Source organism: Oryctolagus cuniculus, chromosome 7 (genome assembly GCF_964237555.1).
Source record: "Oryctolagus cuniculus chromosome 7, mOryCun1.1, whole genome shotgun sequence".
Classification (NCBI taxonomy): Eukaryota; Metazoa; Chordata; class Mammalia; order Lagomorpha; family Leporidae; genus Oryctolagus; species Oryctolagus cuniculus.
Window position 1 is genome coordinate 48,554,340 of NC_091438.1, and position 21,637 is coordinate 48,575,976.

General features: G+C 51.1%; 7 non-coding genes across 7 annotated transcripts; 5 read left to right on the top strand and 2 right to left on the bottom strand.

The window, feature by feature from the left end:
- Positions 1-73, bottom strand: TRNAV-CAC (transfer RNA valine (anticodon CAC)). Its single transcript has one exon. It is a non-coding gene; the product is annotated as a tRNA-Val (tRNA).
- A 1,154-nt stretch (positions 74-1,227) lies between these two features.
- On the top strand, positions 1,228-1,299 carry TRNAE-UUC (transfer RNA glutamic acid (anticodon UUC)). The gene has a single exon. It is a non-coding gene; the product is annotated as a tRNA-Glu (tRNA).
- An 8,438-nt stretch (positions 1,300-9,737) lies between these two features.
- Positions 9,738-9,811, top strand: TRNAN-GUU (transfer RNA asparagine (anticodon GUU)). The gene has a single exon. It is a non-coding gene; the product is annotated as a tRNA-Asn (tRNA).
- A 4,347-nt stretch (positions 9,812-14,158) lies between these two features.
- On the top strand, positions 14,159-14,232 carry TRNAN-GUU (transfer RNA asparagine (anticodon GUU)). Its single transcript has one exon. It is a non-coding gene; the product is annotated as a tRNA-Asn (tRNA).
- A 1,061-nt stretch (positions 14,233-15,293) lies between these two features.
- On the top strand, positions 15,294-15,364 carry TRNAG-CCC (transfer RNA glycine (anticodon CCC)). Its single transcript has one exon. It is a non-coding gene; the product is annotated as a tRNA-Gly (tRNA).
- Positions 15,365-16,471: 1,107 nt separating this feature from the next.
- On the bottom strand, positions 16,472-16,543 carry TRNAE-UUC (transfer RNA glutamic acid (anticodon UUC)). The gene has a single exon. It is a non-coding gene; the product is annotated as a tRNA-Glu (tRNA).
- Positions 16,544-17,698: 1,155 nt separating this feature from the next.
- On the top strand, positions 17,699-17,771 carry TRNAV-CAC (transfer RNA valine (anticodon CAC)). The gene has a single exon. It is a non-coding gene; the product is annotated as a tRNA-Val (tRNA).
- Positions 17,772-21,637: the final 3,866 nt, after the last annotated feature.

Here is a 21,637-nt window from a genome sequence, read left to right on the forward strand (position 1 = left end):
TGTTTCCGCCCGGTTTCGAACCGGGGACCTTTCGCGTGTGAGGCGAACGTGATAACCACTACACTACGGAAACCAACCGCGGTAGTACCCGCTAAAATATTTCCCCGAAAGCCATGCAGATAAAGCCTGTGCCCTGGTATCTTCATGAGACAATGTGGTGCCTTTCTCGTCCCCTTCCCGCCGCCTTCGGTCACTTCCCCCATCCACACGGAATGAGAAACCCCGCGTTTCCACGAACACGTTAGGGTCCTGCGGGACAGAGGGGGCAGTGTCCGCTCTCCTGCGGGAGCAGCACGGGCGCCAGCCTCTGGGGATCTCGCACTCCCTGCGGCCCGGCACGCCTGCGCCACGCCACGTCCCCGCACGTCCCCAAAGGAGCCGCTGGAGCTCCTCCTGGGCCGCCCTGGGAGCTGCCGGGTACCCGCCACGGTGCCTGAGCCCGGAGCAGGCCTGGCAGAGGCTGAAGCGGAGGACACAGCCGACGAAGGCGCGCAAGGACAGCGCAGTTCCACTCCCAGGGGGCGCGAGGGACATGGGTCTGCTCGCCTTGGTCCGCGCCGCTTGCTTGAACTCCGTCACCAGGAGGAAGGAGCGGGTGACAGCAAGGCCCGTCCTCGAGCCACAGGAACACACGCGCTCCTGGCGGGTTAGATGTGGAGTCGAGGAACGCCCCGGCGCCAGAGCCCTCGTGTTTGGGATTGTTCTGAGCGTGGGAAGGATGGGGACCGAGCTCCAGCTGAGATGGAAACACTCAGGGGCGGCAGGGTTTTGGGGACTGGCTCGTGGTGGTCTTTGTGGATCTCAAGGCCTTGCTTGGGAGAGATTCCCTCGGGCGTCTGTGTCCCTGCTTTGTGTGCGTTGTCGTCGGAGCTCGTAGCGGCTCAACTCAGCCCGCTGTACCCGGGGCGCCTTCGGGTCTCCCTCCCGCCGGCCACCACCGGGTGCCCTGGCGCCTGTACACACCTCCCCGGAGACCCGCTGTCTGCTCCGCAAGGCTGCGTGGTTTCTGAGCTCAGCCGGGACGCCAGGCTGCCTGCGGGAAGGGGCTCCTGGTGCGTCCGGTGCGGTTCGCCCTTTGGCGGGAATCTGCAGGGGGCGGCCTCCCAGGGCTTCCCTGAAGGCGGGACGAGGCGCTGGTGTGGTAACATGGATTAGTTCTTCTGCGACGCGCGTGTCCAACGCAGCCGCTGCTGCTAGGGAAACAGACCAGACAGTGCTTGCTGTGTGTCCCTGGTGGTCTAGTGGCTAGGATTCGGCGCTTTCACCGCCGCGGCTCGGGTTCGATTCCCGGTCAGGGAAGGGTCGTTTTATGCTCCCATGCTCTTCCCAACTCTCCCTCTGGGCCTGTTGTTGTCATCTCCATTTCCCACCTGGCGCCTGTCACTTGACAAGTCCCACAAGCAACATACCCAGGCTACACAACTATGTGGCTTAAACTCCATCACTACAGTGCAGTAAAGAGTGAGCTTTGGAAAGTCTGCAGGAAAATTTAACAGGAGTCTGTCAAGATCCGGCTGACGCCCAGCATGGAAACTGTGGGGCTCTGCCTTATGTTTGTCGCTGATGGACGTCAGCATTCACTGAACCAGCACATGGAGATCACCTTCTGCAGCACACTCTCATCCAGGGCCCCTCCCCTACCAGGTTGTGGGGGAAGTGTCTTCCTGGTGCTTACCTGAATCAGCCTGCTAGCCTAGAGGTCTGTTAAGCCTGGGGCTTCCTGTGTTTCAAAGATGTCCAGCTTTATGTTGGATTGCCAAAGACAAGTCAGTGGACAAGAAAAGTGATTCTCTCTCTCTCTCTCTCTCTCATCTCTATCTCATTTTTTCTCCCTTTTGCTCTCTGTGTGTGTATGTGTGTGTGCATGTCACTGTGCCTTCCAAATAACAACACCTTTAAAAAGGATTGACATTGCTGATCAAGCTGGAGAAAGAAAGTTTTAATTTCAACTTGTACAAAAAAGATAGGCAACAAAATGTACGTTAAATAAAATTTATTTTCTGAGGTTTCTAAACCCTACCATTCAAGGAACATGAACATGTGCTTGAGAGCTGGTAAACCATCTGCAGGGACTTTTTTCTGCCCGTTCCTGGACCCAAATCCTTGCTCTTTCCAGGCTGGAGTTGGGAGGGAAAAGGATGAGGGCCTTTGAGGATCCTCTCCTGATCTGGGCATTGGTGTCTCAGGGGCTATCACATTTGTAGACGGAAGGGCTGGGATTTCCCCAAGCAAAGGGTCCATTGGTCCTGCCATGTAATTTGGTTCTCAGAGATGGTGACTTCTTTGATTTAGACTTGCTTTGTTGTTTTATTTTCTCATCAGTTGGAGAATTATTGGTGACTTAACTTTTGGTATTGAAATTAAACAAGTCATTTAATACTTCAGTTGTTACCTGAAATAGATAAACAAACAAACAAAAACAACTCATGAACAATCTTCTGTGTGGTCTTGCTGACAACTGCCTGGGGCTGGTGCTGGAGCTGATGGAGATGGAGGCCAGGGGGAGCCCGACTGAGGGGAAGGGGAGAAGTGACAGGAGTGGACCACAGGCCGGAAGGAGATGGTGGCGCTAGCACATGCAAGGCAGAGTCTCCTGAAGTGTGCTAGCTGCCCGTGGTATGGGACACAGGGCCCCAGCACCTCCCGATGCCAACAGCCCTGCTCCCAGCTGCTGCTGCAGGTTAGTTAGCTAGACCCCCACCAGCTCCTCCTCAGCCTCAGTTAACCCTCCATGCTGCCCCTGGGGAAAATAAAGGTCTTTGTCAGGTCCCGGGATGAGAGTCATATCTCAAACATGCACATTCACAGCCTTGTTACAGCACAGAGAAGACAATTTGCAGGAAAATTTTCCTAAATCCATTTCATAGGAGGGTGGGGCCACAGGGAGAGCCCTACAGTGTGAGAGCCACCAGGGTCCTTGGACAAGAACAAGACTGTGAGATGATCATGGTGACAAGGGGCTAATGAATAAACCCACATGACCCAGAGGTGAAAAACCCAAGCTGGACACCAACATGGTTCTGCTACATCACAGATTGTCAGGGAAGGCGGAGGGAGGGCTTCCACCTGGAGGAAGCTGGACAAGATCTACAGGGTGAGCATGACTTTGGCTGGGACAGGAACACGCTTTGCCTGGTGAGACTTGTCAATGTTCTCGTACAGTTAGAGGGCAGGGCTGGGGGAAAGAAGTGAGCAGAAGCAGAAAAAGGGAAATTGCCAACTAAAGAGCAAGGCATAGCTCTCGGCTGGTGCCCCTGTGCCCAGGGGAAAGCCACATTCTGCAAAGGTATTTCTCCTTAGGGCATTCCAGGGATATCTTCAGTAAATAACCAAAAAGTTCTTTAATAAAATGTGATGTTGAGGATTAGCCTAGTGAGCTGCTTTGCCAGCAGTCTGGGTTCTTGCCCCGATGGTGTCTCCGGTTCTGTCCCCGTTGCTCCTCTTCCTGTCCAGCTCTCTGCTGTGGCCTGAGAAGGCAGTGAAGGATGGCCCAAGTGCTTGGGCCTGGCACCCGCATGTGAGACCAGGAGGGAGCACCTGGCTCCTGAATTTGGATTGGCACAGCCAGCAGGCTGTAGAAGCCATTTGGGAGGTGAACCAACTGAAGAAAGACCTTTCTCACTGTGTCTCTCCCTCACTGTCTAACTCTGCCTGTCAAAAAAATTTAAAAAAAAAAAAAAAGAAAAGTGGAAAAGTGCTCATTTCTCATACCTTAGATGTTTCCCATCAACCCATCTTCTTAGGGAAGGATTTGGAGTTTGGTTTTGATTTGTTCCATCCATTGTAGGGGAGGCAATTGCAAACCCAGAAGCTATTCCCTAAAGGTTCGCGTTCCTTGCTGTTGGGTTCTCTTTGGGAGAAGAAGACCTACAAGCTCTCTGTGTAGTTTCTTTCATGAGAAGACTCATTGAAGGCAACATTTTCAAAGACCTCCCGCTGTGCCCTCACCACTTACCTCTGCAGGCAGGGTTCCTGCACACTGGGAGTCTCTGGTATTTTTCCCTGAGGACCATGTTTTCATCATACAGCTGAACAATGGAATCCAGGACCTGCCAGTAGAGGTTGGAGGTGCATCCTGTCCAGGAGAGAATTATGGTCAGGCAAGGCATTCACATTTGCTTAAGGGAAGGCTTCCTGCTAATTTCCTGAACTCCACTGCAGGGCCTGAGGGCTGCACTGACAGGCTGATGGGGAACAAGCTTCATGGTCACCTGCTTCCCAGCTCCAGCACATTCACATCATTCTCACACCCGGTGCTGCAATATGAGGAAGACTGGGCCATGTGTGAGATTCGATCACACTTTTGGGGCCCAGCCCAATGATGCAGCATGGTGGCCTTGGCATGAGAGCAGTGGAAGGCGAGGGCTGAGGCAGAAGAACCCTAGGATCCACGAGGAGCCTTCGGAGCAAGGACCAAATGAGACACAGGAGGCAGATGAGGATGGAAGCAGAGGAGAGTGATAAAGGCGGGACTCAGAAACCTGGGTTTTACTGAACCACACTCACATAAGCCAACAGATGCAGACCGTGCACAGAGTCTGAGGCATGAACACGGTTTGGAGGTCAGATGGCTATAAGTGGGAGGAAGAGGGCCCAACTCCTCTAAACGTCTGTCTGAACTGAGCTGTAGCATCTGTGTAGACAGGCCTAGAAGCTTCTCCTTGAAAAGGCATATAGGCTGAAAACAGCGCTGGGCTCAGGTGTCAAGTGCAGTCCTGGGTGGGTCAGATGATTTTCAGTGTTCCTGGTTGACATCTCACCTGAGTCACCCTGCCACCACTGGCATAGAGCATCTGATGCACGCACAGTGGCCCATAGAGGAGAGTGAAGGGAGCACGGGAAAGCTTCACCCAACTCCACAGTCCATGTACACAACCTGCCTTTCATGGGACAGCAATTTTCCTGAGATGGTCTTTTTTTCCAAGAGTTATCTATTAGTTTGAAAGGCAGAGTTACATTCTGGCAGAGAGGGGCAGAGTGAGAGAGAGAGAGAGAGAGAGAGAGAGAAAGTGAGAGAAAGAGAGAGAAAGAGAGAGGCCTTCCATCTGCTAGTTCATTCCCCCAATGTCCACAACAGCAGAGCTGATGTGATCTGAAGCCAGGAGCCAGGAGCTTTATTTGGGTCGCATGCATATGCAGGGTACATGGACTTGGGCCACCTTCTACTGCTTTTCTAGGCTGCAGCAGAGAGCTGCATTGGAAGTGGAGCAGCTGGGACCAGAAACCCTCCCCTCATATGGGATGCCACTACTGCTGTCATTGTCTTTACCCACTATTGCACAGCACCAGCCCTCATGCCCTGCAATGGTCTCAATAATTATAAAAAGATTTATTTGTGTATTTGAAAGTCAGAGCTACACAAAAAGGGATAGACGGATGCTAGGGTGGGAGAGAACTTCCATCTGCTGGTTCATTCCCCAGATGACCTCAAATGCTGGGGCAGGGAATGGCCAGAGCTAGGAGCCAGGATCTTCTTCCTCTTCTCCCACATTTGTTGCAGGGGCCCAACACTTGGGACAGCTTTCGCTGCTTTTCCCAGGCTATCATCTGGGAGCTGGCTTGGAAGAGGAGTAACGGGGGTCGAACCTCTACAAATACTGGATACTGGTGTCGTGTCAGTTTAACATTTACACCATGGCACTGGCACCATTAACGAACTTTCCTACAAGAGATGTTTTCCAGCTTTTACAAATACTCTTTGATTTTAAAAATATTTCCTCTCTACTCATTTTTAAAGCACTATAGTGCTATTGGGAACTGGATAATTGAGCAGCTATTGCCTAGAAAATGATTTATTACTTTTCTCAAGGCCAGCATTGCCCATTCCTAGAGAGTTTCAAACATAGGGTAAATCTTTTTAGAAAATGCCATTAGTTACAGTCACCATGTCTATAAGAAAGAGCAAGTCTAGCAAGTACAGCAGATCACTGAGATTCCATGTGTGTCAGAGATGGTGCCAGCCACTTGTACAGGTGAATCTGACCTCATGAACCTCTGCAGGAGATGCTGTCAGCACTGTTCTCTTACAGGTGAGCCAGCCCAGGAAAGTTAAGAAAATGGGTCAGGGACACACAGTTGGACATGCACTTTTGTGTCCTCCCATGGCATTAGATCCGTTTTACCCATATGTTACTTCATGGAGAACCCCACGCCCTACCTCACCCCAACTCCACAACCCCACTGATAGTCTTGGTCCGGTTCAGCCATGGATATTTCCACTTCTCCTTGCACAGACTTGCTCCTTACCCCAGCCTCGCAGCTGATCGCATCTCCTCAAAGTCAGGCTTCTCCTCCAGCACCGATGCAATGAGGTCTTTGTACTCCTCACACCCTGAGGAAACAGAGTCGCACCCTCCTCAGCGGACAGGTGGCCATGCAGCCGAGGTCACTGTCTATGGGGAGGACGCACAGTCCCCTCCACCACACAGGAAACCCAGGCACCAGGCTATGTGCAGGGATTGTCACTCCTGTACTCCTTGGACTCCTGAGTGTTCCCCAGTTTAGAGATGAGGAACGAGAAGCTCATGGAAGGTAGAGCAACGTGACGAGAGGACTGCATTTGAATGAGGCAATGCCAGGGTTCACATCTCCTAGGCCTCATCTAAGTCATGAGCCACTGCAAGCAGCAAGCCCTGGGGCTTCTTCAATGAAACGTTGACCTGGGAATTGCAGCAGTGATTTCCTTGTTTGGGAGGACACCAAGGACTGTAGGACTGATGGTTCTCCTGTGTGGAGTTTCAGTAATCCCCGAATAGTTTGAAGATTTAAAAAACTTTCTTGGGAGCTGCATTTTTGGACATCAGGTTACACGTCTGTCTTTGAGGCCACCAGCCTGTATGGGAGCGCTGATTCAAGTTGTGGCTGCCGCTCTTTGCATCCAACTCCTACTAGTGAGCTACCGGGAAGGCAGTGGAAGATACCTCAGGTACTTGGAACCCAGCCACCAAAGTGGAGACACTTTGGCCTGTCCAGCCCTGTCAGTTTTAGCCACTTGGGCAGGGAATCAGGGGATGTAAAATCTTTCACTTTTTGTGGAGCTTAGAGCTTCTTTTGGGTCTCCCACATGGGTGCAGGGGCCCAAGGACTTGAGCCTTCTTCTATTGCTTTCCCAGGCCAGGCAGAGAGCTGGATCAGAAGTGGAGCAGCCAGGACTCAAACCAGCACCCATATGAGATGCCAGCACTGCAGGCAGTGGCTTTTTTTTTTTTTAATTTGTAGATAGAGTTAGACAGTGAGAGAGAGAGAGAAAGAGAAAGGGAGAAAGGTCATCCTTTTGTTGGTTCACCCCCCAAATCTGCGCCGATCTGAAGCCAGGAGCCAGGTGCTTCCTCCTAGTGTCCCACACGGGTGCAGGGGCCCAAGCACTTGGGCCATCTTTTACTGCCTTCCCGGGCCACAGCAGAGAGCTGGACTGGAAGATGTGCAACCGGGTCTAGAACCTGGCGCCCACATGGGATTCGGCGCCGCAGGGAGAGGATTAACCATGTGAGCCATGGCGCAGGCCCCCTAGGCAGTGGCTTTACCCGCTATGCTCCTCTTTTATTTTTAAAGAGAGATCTGCTATACTGTGAGTCAGATTCCAAATGCCTACAACAGCCAGGTCTGGGCACAGGTTGAACACGGAGGCTCCACCTGGGTCTTCCATGAGAGCACAGTCAGGGAGTTCACTGTGACGACGGAGAGGGAAGATACAGTGGAGAGTGTCCACTTCTCAGTCTGGGCCCCCAACTCTGCAGACCTTCCGTGCCTCTGCAGGAAGTAAACAGTAGCTCTGGCAGTGAGGAATTTCTCTCTCAGGTCTTAGACGTTCTGCTGGCTCCTCTCCAGCTTGGCCCGCAGGTCGTAGTAGGGGTCCAGGGCACTGCTTTTAGCCGTTGCGCCAGAAATTGTGCTGGGAGTACTTCCATGAGGAAGCTGTATCAGAGCAGAGCCAGAGCCTGGGCAGAAGAAAGCCACGTAAATAATGAGCCACGCACACGTGAGTGCACTGTGCTGAAGGTGGTCTTGCTTAGTTCCCGTATAAAGATACTCTTGGATGACCCTAAATGTTGCGTGTATCGAGAGCGATGAATTCGAAAAGGGTGCTCGGCACTCGGACAAAACTCCTAAGCCTGACGCAGTGTAAGAATGGGCGCAGTCCGGACAGACCAGGGCCGAGGCCAGGGCCAGGGCGCCCGCAGGGGTGGGGTTTGGAGGGACGGGGCGGGCACAGCTGTCACTCTGAGCTCGCCTAGGGTCTGCTGGTGGAGCAGCTGCTGTGCGCGGGGAGGGTGGGGCGCCTCCCGTGACGTCGCGTAAGGGTCTGAGCTACGTAGATAGAGCAAGCAGGGGCTGCTGGGCCGGGACCTGCTGCAGATTCACGACCGCTTTCCAGTGCTGTGGGAGAAAGCGCGGCACCGCTGGCGGCACATACGTGCGCTGTGCGTGCTTCAGGTCGAAGGGCACCCAGGGGCGTGAGGGGCGCAAAGTGAGCGCGTGTGAAGAGTTCGGGGCGTATGAGGCTGTGCGATTTGTCGGCTGCAGAATTTTTGGTCGTGGGGCACTGCGTTGGCACTCTCCCCCGGCTTTGATAAGTTGAAGAGCAGGTGGCTACTAAGTTGCAGTGTGCAAATCCTCCGTGCAAAGCAGGTTATGTACTTTTCAAATCCTACGCAGGGTAAATATTGTGGGCTACTCTCCTCTACACAAACATCTCTCCGTTCTGGGACTCACTTGCTCTTTCTCTGAAAGGAATTTTAACAAACATTATAGCACAAGGATGTTTTTCTTCTTTTAATGAAATATGCCTTTTCTTGCAAAGAGTCCTTCATTGACTGATGTACGGTGGTTTTTGCAAAGCCCGCTGGGCGGAGCCTAGTGCCAGGCCGGGAGCTCTCTCCTGGGACCTGTAGACGGCCTCTCCCCTGCTCCTCCCGCCCAGAAATCCTGGGTGTTCTGGATAAGAGTCTTTTTTACCCACTCGAGTAGGTCCCACCCAGACTTTGCCGGGATCCAAATCCGCGGTCCAGACACCGGCGTTTCCCACCTGTCCCTGATAGCGGTGGGTGATTTCCCCACGGGCTCAGGTTTCAGCCCCAGCAGGGCCAAGGGCGCCCTGTGTGCCTCCGCCCCTTCGTGCATGGCGAGGGCAGGAGCCCCAGCCTCGCCCAGGACTGGATCCCCCAGGCTCGGTCATTGTCCTGGGGCCCTGGCCGTTGTAAAGAACCCATTTCTGGAACGCGGACTCCAGAGAGTGCCCTAGAGCTGGATGAACGTATGAGGTTCCAGAGGCGGCCGGGGACTGGAGGCATCGAGGGCCAGAGCAGTCTGTTCCCTGCAGAGCTGCCTTCTTGTCCCTTACAAGGCGGAAGGACCTCGGGAGCGGTAATAAATCCCATTTAAATGATCAAAATGGCAGTTTAGTAAGTTAAAAGAAAAGGTCCCACCGAGATTTGAATTCGATCGCTGGATTCAGAGTCCAGAGTGCTCACCATTACACCATGGAACCAGGCTTAAAGGTTGCGGGAACCGGCTGCAGGCGGACCGCGTTGACTGCCAGGCGCGGGCTCCTGAGGCTAAGAAGACCACGCAGCTGGCCCGCAGCTGCCCGACCACCCTAAGTACCGGTTGCCAGCGTGGCGCATACCGCGGCTCCCGCTCGCCTCTCGGCGGTGGCCGGGCTCTAAAGCCCGAAACGTCTCCCTTCAAAGCCGGAAGTTGACCCGGGGAAGGATCGGTCCCTGTGTTCTCAGAGCCGAGTCTCTGTGGCGCAATCGGTTAGCGCGTTCGGCTGTTAACCGAAAGGTTGGTGGTTCGAGCCCACCCAGGGACGGCTGCTGTTGCATTTTTACCAGGTGCTGCCCGCGGAGCACATTCTTGTCTCTCGTCTTTACTTGTCTGCTGTCCCCACAAAAGCCACCTCCCCACGTCATTCCACTCTCCCAGACCACCTGCTGGGAGCCCAGGAGGCCTGAAACACATACTGGAGGAAAGCAGTCCTCGGGCCAAATGGGCTGGCGCCGGTGCTGCCCGCGGAGCACATTCTTGTCTCTCGTCTTTACTTGTCTGCTGTCCCCACAAAAGCCACCTCCCCACGTCATTCCACTCTCCCAGACCACCTGCTGGGAACCCAGGAGGCCTGAAACACATACTGGAGGAAACCAGTCCTCGGGCCAAATGGGCTGGCGCCGGTGAGGTCCGTTGGGGGACTTGCATTTGACATCTGTGATACAACACCCACAGCAGTGTTTGGTCCCCAAGCGTGTGCCTCAGTTGTGCTTGCTTTATCAACAGCGTTCTCACCATTATAAATAATAATTTGTAAAAAGAAGTTTCTGTACTCTGTGCAAGTACTTTCAAAATCTTCTGAAGCCTGGTTGGCTTCATGAGAGCACCACAGAGGTCGTTGTATTGTGCACTAGGAAGATGTATCATGCACATTTTAGCCCCTGTGCAGCTGTGTCCACAGTGTAGCGTTGCCTGTGCAACTGCTTCCTTATGGCTGTTATACATGGCTTCGAATATCAGCCAACTTGGAAACTGCTCTTTTTCTAGAAAGGCACTAAGTCATATTCCAGGTGGTTTATGAACTCCATTAGTGTCCCTCTCTTCACTTACTTGTAGGCACAAGCTTACTATTCAGGGATCTTGAACCTCCAACAAGGGGAGTGTGGCCCCCCTGCTTGACTAACAGCTTGGTGCAACAGGAGGATTTGGTGGGCACTCCCCACAGCTGCTCAGCTGTGTGTGTTGACAGCTAAACTTGTAAGCTAGCTTGCAGACTTCCAATAACTGCAACTGTTGTCTGTGATGACCTGGTTACATGCATCCAAAGAACCCTGCCAGATGACCTCTTTTATGGCTTTCAGCCAAGCCACTATCCCAGAGGGGAATCCTCATGGTGTCAGACACCTGTTCTCCTGCTTTCCTTTATATCTTCAGAGATCTTGCTTTGGCTTCCACAGGAAGTGATGAGAAGCCTGTGTGTCTTCTCCTGCTATACCGTGGTCAGTGAGCATGCAGATAACTCTCTCCATAGTATTTCTTGCCAGATGTTTGCTGGGGCTCTGCCCAGACCATCTGTTCAGTGAGATGCATCACTGGAGCCAAAGGAACCTGCACCCGACAGGCTGACCTGGCCCCTAGCGCTATGGGCTCATAATTCCTTGGTTCTTCTGTTTCTCCCATGCGCAGAAACAGAGCTCTTGACTCCTGCATGCTGAACCTGGGTCCTGGACCAAGGCTTTTGTTCTTTCTTTTAATTTTTGCATCATGATTTCTCCCACCAGGGGCATCGCAGGGGGTTTCTGAGTGTCATGTTTCAAGTGAACTTCTGGGGTGATCTCTGTTAGGTGGTGATTGACAGAGATGCATTCTCTGTTTGATGGCGCATGTCAGGAAAACTAGTCTGCGAGTGTCTACTGATTGTCCATTATCCTGGAGAGGCTGGCATTTCCTGGCATTTGAGCCTGCAGAACTGAGAAGCTGTTCACCTCTCCACTTTCCAGTGTGTGGTGAAATTATTATGGGCCTATAGCTTTCATGTAACAGCTTTTTTTTTTTTCTTAAGATTTATTTATTTATTTGAAAGGCAGAGTTACAGAGACAGAGAGAGGGAGAGAGAGAAAAATCTTCCATCTGCTGATTTACCCCCCCAAATGACCTCAAGAGCTGGGGCTGTGCCAGGCTGAAGCCAGAAGCTTCTTCCAGGTCTTCCACATGGGTGCAGGGGCCCAATCACTTGGGCCATCCTCCACTGGCCACCCAAGCCCTTCCAAGCAGCACCATCTAAGACCAGGGCTCGAAAGCTCTCCTGGGAGAGAAGGCAAAGCTCTGGCTGTGGTGAAGACAGCACACCAGTGAAGACAGCGCCAAGAACTCCAGGGACAAAGTAGAAGGGAGTGTGGGCAAGGGGTTGGGAGCCACAGGACACACTCAGCATATGTTGGAGCTCCAACAGAAAAAGGGAAATTGCCAACTAAAGAGCAAGGCATATATCTTGGCTGATGCCCTGTGCCCAGGGTAAGCAACATTCTGCAAAGCTATTTCTCCTTAGGGCATTCCAGGGATATCTTCAGGAAATAACCAAAAATTCTTTAATGAAAAGTGAAAAAATGCTCATTTCTCATTCCTTAGGTGTTTCTTGTCAACCAGTCTTCTTAGGGAAGGATTTTGGGTTTGCTTTTTGATGTGTTCCATCTGTTGCAGGGAAGGCAAATGCAAACCCAGAAGCTATTCCCTAAAGGTTTGCTTTTCTTGCTGTTGGGTTCTCTTTGGGAGAAGAAGACCTACAAACTCTCTGTATAGTTTCTTCTTGAAAAGACTCATTGAAGACAAAGATTTTCAAGTTGTTGTCCTGCTCCAGGCTTGCGTTGTGAAATCAAGACTGTAAGCACTTACTACTGAGATTGTACTGAAATAATAGGGGCTGGTTGCTTCTAGCAAAGGTTCTTGTTTCTTTGATTTTTTTTTAAGATTTGCTTATTTTATTTGTGAGGTAGAGCTACAGGGGTGGGGTGGAGGAGGGAGAGACCGTGAGAGAGTTGTTCCATGACCTGGCTCACTCCCCAAATGGCCACAAAGGCCTGAGCTGGTCCAGTCTGAAGCCAGGAGCCAGGAGTTTCCTCTGGGTTGGCCATGTGGGTGCAGGGGCCCAAGTAACTGGCCATCTTCCACTGCCTTCCCAGGCATATCAGCTGGTAGCTGGACTAGAAGGGTAGTTGCCCACGCTCAAAGCTGCCTTCATATGAGATGTGGGCCCACAACACCAGCCCCTGCGTTTTTACTCAGTTTACTGTCCATGCTACAGGTCACAGAGAACTGTGTGCTTCTCACTACATTTTGAGGACAGAGGTCTAGGAGAAAGCCTGCTCTATCTTTTTCTCTTCTCTTTTTTCCCCTGCTGTGCAAATATCATCACTGAAAGAGGAAGAATTCTATCAATGTCTCTTGTTAGGACTCTTCTATGAAGAAGGTTCATGCTTGGGATACTTCTAGGCTGGTGACCTGAGCACATTCACATTCCTTGTCATCTCTAGCCAAAGGCTAGAAGCCCCTGGGTACTTTGAAAACTACTAATGCTCCAAACCCACCTGAAGCCACTTCAAACTGAGATTGCTAGGAACAGAAACCGGCCATTTGTGGTAGTTATAGGCTCTCCATGTGATTACAACATGATAGCACGATTAGAAGCTACTGCATACACCTGGTCTAATTCCCACCCTTCTCTGATTCCTTGTCTCTCCCATGATGGGTGTCTTGCCCATGCAAGCAGAACATCTTTAGTCTTCCTCTGCACAGTCTCACATGTGTCACTCTCTGTCATAATTGGACCTTCTGTGGCAAGGATTTATCCATTTCTATGTAGATCTTTAAAAGGTGGCCCCTGCATTCCCTTTTCCCCAAGCCTTATTCACTACAAAATCAACTAGCTGGGCTTTCAGATACCTGCACCTGTCAATCATAGGTAAATGCTCTGCACAGGGTTCCTGGGTGCTGTAGGATTGGCAGAAACTCCCAGGGACTTCCAGCTCTCTGAGCCATCAGGCAAAATGACTCCAGTAAGCTGACAATTCTCCCCCTCATTAGGGACTTTGGGAACAAAAACAAACCATGGGCCTGAGAGAGCAAAAGAAAGCCTAGGTGATGGAGGCCTCTACCTAATGGATCTCATGCAGAGCTGGATACTGAGGTGGGCTTGCAACAGTAGGAGTTCAGGAAATGCTGTATCTGGTGCACAAGGGACAGGCTGAAGATAGTTTGAGACTTTTAAATATTTCCACTAAGCTGAAGATATTTTTGTGTTTCCTTTTTCTCCTCAGTCAGAGTCTAGTACAATGAGGAGATAGGATGTTATAATTTGAATACAGTAAATTTGTATTTTATCAAAGACCAACATGAATCATCCTTGCTTCATCTTTTAGCACATTTTTTTTCAGCAGTTTGAAAAAAAAGTATTTTGCTCATTTCTTTCTGAAAGACTACTGACTCCTGAGGCGGTGGGGTGAAGGCCGTGTGGCTGTCCCTGCGGCTGCCCGACCTCCCAACGCACCGCGCGGCTCCCACTCGCCTCTTGGTGGAGTCCTGGGCGCTGGAGCGCATAGCGTCGCTCTGCAAGGCCGGCGGCAGCCCGGGACACGCGGGCCGGGGAAGGGGCAATCCCTGTACTTCTGAATCTGTAGTCTCTGTGGCGCAATCGGTTAGCGCGTTCGGCTGTTAACCGGAAGGTTGGTGGTTCCAGCCCACCCAGGGACGGCTGCCTTCACTTTTAACCCACCTGCTAAATCAGTCAAATACCCTTATTTCTGACACCATCAGAGGCCCCCTTCCCCTGCATCGCCAACTAGGCACCAAATCTTAGGGAAAGAGGCACAGAAGTGAGAGGAGGCAGCCAGACCCAATTTGTTCAGAGAAAAGAAATCCCAGAGGTCGCTTGGTTGACCAGCTGCCTGCATATACAGGACGGACCATGTGGCAGAAGGCCCCGACCGCCAGGGGCCGGACCTTGAAGAAAGACTGGGTCTGGGGGTGGGAGTAGTGAACAGCAAGCAAAGGGGATTCAAGGAACTGGGTGAGGCTATGCGAACCTGCAAAAGAATGCAGGATGGGGCCTGCACTGCGCCTCACTAGGCTAATCCTCCCGGTTCTAGTCCTGGTTGGGGCGCCGGATTCTGTCCCGGTTGCCCCTCTTCCAGGCCAGCTCTCTGCTATGGCCAGGGACTGCAGTGGAGGATGGCCCAAGTGCTTGGGCCCTCTACCCCATGGGAGACCAGGAGAAGTACCTGGCTCCTGCCATTGGATCAGCGCCGTGGGCCGGCTTCAGCTGCCACCGGAGGGTGAACCAACGGCAGAGGAAGACCTTTCTCTCTGTCTCTCTCTCAAAATTGTCTTCTTCATTTCTCTATGTTGATTCTATCCTTTGGTTTCCTTTCTTTTGCGTCTGCTGCTGCTACTTTCTCCTCTGATCAGAACTTTACTTACCTACCCTTACCAGTTAGGTCACCTTCTAAGAACCACTAAGGCAACACTTTGAGGTTGGCCGTTGGAGACAGCAGTAGAAACAAGCAACCTGAATGAATTTCTGATGTTTCGCTATGGAGATCTGTCATAGAGTTGGAAAGAACCTTTTTTGAGTTGCTTCAGGTAAAGTTAGACATTTTGATATTGATAGTTTTGTGAAAGTCTTCTATTAAAATACTTCTGTGTGGGTGCGTTTGTTAGCTTTGCCTCAACACTACAATAAACCTCTTTTGCAACAATGGCTGTTTTTGGGGATACTCTCAGGAGTGACCACTTTGAATGCAGCACTGGTAGGTGCATTGGTGGTTCAGTGGTAGAATTCTCGCCTCCCACGCAGGAGACCCGGGTTCGATTCCTGGCCAATGTAGGTATGTCTTTCGCATTTTTGGGATCTTTACACTTCTCTGCAAAATTGCACTGAATAGGCTGGTGCTAGGACCCTTGTCTAGGCGATCCTGAACTGAGGACAAGAGCCCATGAAGCAGCAGCACAATCTTAGTGGGATCTCAAAGTTACTACACTCAATAAGAGCGTAGGAGAGTTTTTGCAGTTTGGAATGTTGGTTCTTGGAGCCACTGCCACTACCACCTAGGCTCCTGGACGGTCCAGGGGCATCAATCATTCCAGAATCAAATGTCACTAAGTCCCTGGGACTGCACAGAAAACTGCATTGGGTCCCCCACTCTGACAACTGACATAGGTCAGGCAAGAAATTCTGTGATGTAGGAGGCAGGTCTGTGGGGTCTGTAGGAGATCAGGGTCACACAGGTTCACTGCTAGACAACCCAAGGGAACAGTCACAGAATCTTTGCAAAGCGTCTTGAGAGGTGGCTCTTCACTCCTGATGTTGAAAGTCCTTCTGAAGAGCCCAGATTTCCATCCTAAAGGTTTCAGTGCAGCCCACAGACTGAGACCATGTGCCCAGATTGCACTAGGCATTTTCAAAAACTTGATTCTTATTTGAATTTCTTTTTCTGAAGATGAACTTTTCCTTCCACTGACTTGTCTTTGGCAATCCAACATAAAGCTGGACATCTTTGAAACACAGGAAGCCCCAGGCTTACCAGACCTCTAGGCTAGCAGGCTGATTCAGGTAAGCACCAGGAAGACACTTCCCCCACACCTTGGTGTGGGAGGGGCCTTGGATGAGAGTGTGCTGCAGATGGTGATCTCCATGTGCTGGTTCAGTGAATGCTGACGTCCATCAGCGACAAACATAAGGCAGAGCCCCACAGTTTCCATGCTGGGCGTCAGCCTGATCTTGACATATTCCTGTTAAATTTTCCTGCTGACTTTCCAAAGCTCACTCTTTACTGCACTATAGTGATGGAGTTTAAGCCACATACCTAGTTGTGTAGCGTGGGGTATGTTGCTTGTGGGACTTGTCAAGTGACAGGCGCCAGGTGGGAAATGGAGATGACAACAACAGGCCCAGAGGGAGAGTTGGGAAGAGCATGGGAGCATAAAACGACCCTTCCCTGACCGGGAATCGAACCCGGGCCGCGGCGGTGAAAGCGCCGAATCCTAGCCACTAGACCACCAGGGACACACAGCAAGCACTGTCTGGTCTGTTTCCATAGCAGCAGCGGCTGCGTTGGACACGCGCGTCGGAGAAGAACTAATCCATGTTACCACACCTGCGCCTCGTCCCGCCTTCAGGGAAGCCCTGGGAGGCCGCCCCCTGCAGATTCCCGCCAAAGGGCGAACCGCACCGGACGCACCAGGAGCCCCTTCCCGCAGGCAGCCTGGCGTCCCGGCTGAGCTCAGAAACCACGCAGCCTTGCGGAGCAGACAGCGGGTCTCCGGGGAGGTGTGTACAGGCGCCAGGGCACCCGGGGGTGGCCGGCGGGAGGGAGACCCGAAGGCGCCCCGGGTACAGGGAGCTGAGTTGAGCCGCTACGAGCTCCGACGACAACGCACACAAAGCAGGGACACAGACGCCCGAGGGAATCTCTCCCAAGCAAGGCCTTGAGATCCACAAAGACCACCACGAGCCAGTCCCCAAAACCCTGCCGCCCCTGAGTGTTTCCATCTCAGCTGGAGCTCGGTCCCCATCCTTCCCACGCTCAGAACAATCCCAAACACAAGGGCTCTGGCGCAGGGGCGTTCCTCGATTCCACATCTAACCCGCCAGGAGCGCGTGTGTTCCTGTGGCTCGAGGACGGGCCTTGCTGTCACCCGCTCCTTCCTCCTGGTGACGGAGTTCAAGCAAGCGGCGCGGACCAAGGCGAGCACACCCATGTCCCTCGCGCCCCCTGGGAGTGGCACTGGGCTGTCCTTGCGCGCCTTCGTCGGCTGTGTCCTCCGCTTCAGCCTCTGCCAGGCCTGCTCCGGGCGCAGGCACTGTGGCGGGTACCCGGCAGCTCCCGGGGCATCCGGAGGAGGAGCTCCAGCGGCTCCTTCGGGGACGTGCGGGGACGCAGCGTGGCGCAGGCGTGCGGGGCCGCAGGGAGTGCGGGATCCCCAGAGGCTGGCGCCCGTGCTGCTCCCGCAGGAGAACGGACACTGGCCCCTTTGTTCCGCAGGACCGTAACGTGTTCGTGGAAACGCGGGCTTTGTTATCCTATGTGGATGGGGGAAGTGACCGAAGGCGGCGGGAAGGGGACGAGAAAGGCACCACATTGTCTCATGAAGATACCAGGGCACAGGCTTCATCTGCATGGCTTTCGGGGAAATATTTTAGCAGGTGCTACCGCGGTTGGTTTCCGTAGTGTAGTGGTTATCACGTTCGCCTCACACGCGAAAGGTCCCCGGTTCGAAACCGGGCGGAAACAGAACTCTTTTCCTGAAGCCAGGAGAATAAGAGCAGAGTGAGGAGGAGAAGCGGCCGTGTCCACGTGTCCACGCAGCTCACATCAACCAGACCTCGTTTCTCTTCTCCCGTGCTGGCCATTGTCACCCCGCTCCGGCCAGGTTTACAAGAGGGAAATGCTTTCAGGTTTTCTTTCCTTTCTTTCTCACTTTCTCTCTCTACATATTTCTCTTCTTTTCTTTTAAATATTTCTTTGTTTATTTATTTGAAATACAGGGTTAGAGAAAGATGGAGACACAGAGAGACGTCTTCCTTCTGCTGGTTCACTCCCCAAATGGCCTCAACAGCTGAAGCTGAGACAATGCACAGCCAGGTGCCAGGAGCTTTTTCCAAATCCCCAGGTGGGTGCAGGGGCCCAAGGACTTGGCCATCCTCCACTACTATCCAGGGAAGCAGCTGGGACAAAAACCGGAGCCGATGGGGAAGCCAGCGCCGCACACCACAGTGTAGGCTCTTCAGGTTTCTTACAGTGAATCTTCTCCATAGGTCTCAGTCCTCTGCCTAAGCTGACACTGAACCAGTGCTTTCTGGTTTGTGAGCTCCAGAGGGGAGCTGAGGAGGGGCCTGCTTGTCTTCCCATCCTATGGGAGCACAGCGGCAGAACCCACTGATTGGTGGAGAGAACCTGAATTTAAATCTGCATCTGGATCTCAAACCAAGCTGATACTGTCAATATTCCTCAGGCACCCCGGTTGAAAGTGTATATTTACATTAACCCACCCTTAGCCTAGAGGATCCTCAGGACACTGTGAGGGTTGCACGCCCCCTCTGAAGGTGCAGGCAGCCGACAGTTTAAAACTGGAAATCCAGCGTGTGCTGAGTGCGTCCTGTGGCACCCAACCCCTTGCCCACCCTCTCTTCTGCTTTGTCCCTGGAGTTCTTGGTGCTGTCTTCACTGGTGTGCTGTCTTCACCACAGCCAGAGCTTTGCCTTCTCTCCCAGGAGAGCTTTAGTGCCTTGGTCTTAGATGGTGCTGCTTGGAAGGGCTTGGGTGGCCAGTGGAGGATGGCCCAAGTGATTGGCCCCTGTACCCACGTGGGAGACTCGGAAGAAGCTCCTGGCCTTCAGCCTGGCACAGCCCCAGCTCTTGAGGTCATTTGGGGGGGTAAATCAGCAGATGGAAGATTTCTCTCTCTCTCTCTCTCTCTCTCTCTCTCTCTCTCAGTCTCTGTAACTCTGCCTTTCAAATAAATAAATAAATCTTAAAAAAAAGAAATCTGTTGCTTGACAGCTATAGTCCCATAATAACTTCACCACACACTGGCAAGATGAGATGTGAACAGCTCCGCACTGCTGCAGGCTCAAATGCCAGGAAATGCCAGCCTCTCCAGGATAATGGACAATCAGTAGACACTCGCAGACTAGTTTTCCTGTCACACACCATCAAACAGAGAATGCATCTCTGTCAATCACCACCTAACAGAGATCACCCCAGAAGTTCACTTGAAACACGACACTCAGAAACCCCCAGCGATGCCCCTGGTGGGAGAAATCACGATGCAAAAATTAAAAGAAAGAACTAAAGCCTTGGTCCAGGACCCAGGTTCAGCATGCAGGAGTCAAGAGCTCTGTTTCTGCGCATGGGAGAAACAGAAGAACCAAGGAATTATGAGCCCATAGCGCTAGGGGCCAGGTCAGCCTGTCGGGTGCAGGTTCCTTTGGCTCCAGTGATGCATCTCACATGGACAGATGGTCTGGGCAGAGCCCCAGCAAACATCTGGCAAGGAATACTATGGAGAGAGTTATCTGCATGCTCACTGACCATGGTATAGCAGAAGAAGAAGCATTGGCTTCTCATCACTTCCTGTGGAAGCCAAAGCAAGATCTCTGAAGATATAAAGGAAAGCAGGAGAAATAATTGCTCTGATCTCATAATGATACCTGCATGGACACAACCATTTTACTATTGCTCACCCATTTTGCAAGCTTGGGGGGGGGGGTTAGATGCCTACAATTATGGGCTAGCTACATATATTACAGTACAGAGATGCTAATCATGTCTACACTGAATAGAAAACCGAATTACATTGCTTTGAATACATGGTGCTGGCAGAAAACTTAACTAAAAAGTGAGTTTTGAATTAATTCAGAGCAATATTTGGAGTTCAAGAAACAAATCCCTAGGAAGATATTTATTTCAGCCATGGAAGTCCAGCATTCCATATGGGGTTCAGTGACTTTCCTACTTGTTCTTCCATCAAAAGCTCAGGAAACTTTGGGACCAAATTTTAGAAATGATACACATAACTTGGATATATCTCATGAACATAATGGGCATAATTACCCAGGGGTGGGGGGAAGCCAGGTACAAAAAAGTACACAAGGGCACTTCAAAAACTTCATGGAAAATGAAATTAAAACATTTGCTTTGGTGAAAAAAAATTTTAAATCCAAGCATTTTTTTTCCTGATATGATTTTTTGGGTGAACTTTGTGAAGACTGCTCATCTGAATGGATTTCCAAAAAAAAAAAAAGTTACAGCCAAGGAAACTTATCTTTGACTGCCATTTTCCAGTATATTTTGAGTACCCTTGTACAATCATTGACATGAATTTTAAAAGGCAATTGTGAGCTCTGGTGATAAGACTCAGAATAGTGATTAACTAAGAGAGAGAGAGGGAAGGAATGGCTTGGAAAGGGGCTCCACACACCTTTCTTGAATCATAGTAATCTTCTATAACTTGACCTGGATGCTGACTGCATTTATCAGAATTAAACATACCGCAATACTCACTTCTTTTTAAAAGTGCTGTACCGTAGTGCAGTAATTTACAATGTGTACTGCAGTGCAATAATTTATTGTTCCCATAAAAACTAGGATACAGGGAGTGGAGACAAGCCAGTCTGGACCACGGCTTTTTATTTTAAACTCATTCAACTCATTTTATTCTAAACTCATTCAGTTCATTCTAAACTCAATCTGGCTTCGTGTAAAAAAAAAAAAAAAAAACAGAAGAAGAAGAAGAAGAAGAAGAAGAAGAAGAAGTCTGACTGGTATTTGAAATAGCTCTCCCATCTCCCTGGGTGAGACCCCAGTGGATAAGAGTGGCCATCAGAGAAGGATGTACTTTTCTCTGGAGGGAGGAGAGAACTCCCACTTTGCGTATGGCCCTGTCTGAACACTGATGGCGTTTGCAGAACTCAGAAGGCTTCCATGGCCTAGGCAGCTCATGTCAAGGGCCTCAGGTGATCACTGACGTCACATGTAAGAGTGTTAATTGTTAAATTAACAACAGGAGTCACTGTGTACTAACTGCCCATGTAGGATCTCTGTTCTCAAAAGAACTACAGTATTAACATTAATGGTAAAACTTGATCCCAAAGATTTGCTTTGTTCTATTGTGATATTATGCATCATAAGTTCTAGTTATGTCTAAGTGTCAAACTCCATTGCCTGTGTGTTTAGGTATTTCTTTAAAGTTTATTAGGTGCCTCAAATGTAAAATCTTGTGAAATTCCTAGCTCGTATGTTTTAACATAGGGTTAGATATTTAAAGACAGCCGAGGAGATTTCTCAAAATGGCAAAATTCTGTGGACTTGGGACTCCAAGATTTGGATCCCGAGCTTTCTCGTGTAGCTTTAAAGATGCCCTGATGCAGTCTCCGTACGGAAAAGGGTAGCTGCAAAAGTTGTTCCAGAGAACTAAGGAGCTTCTAACTAAAGCTCCGGTATTGGGAATTGCTGATGACAGGACTCTATGGAATTGGAATTCCAAAATTCAGATTCCAAGCTTTCATATATAGCTTTAAAGAGGCCCTGATGCAGACTTTGTACTGAAAAGGGTAGCTACAAAAGTTGCTATGGATTCCAGGATCTGGATTCTAAGC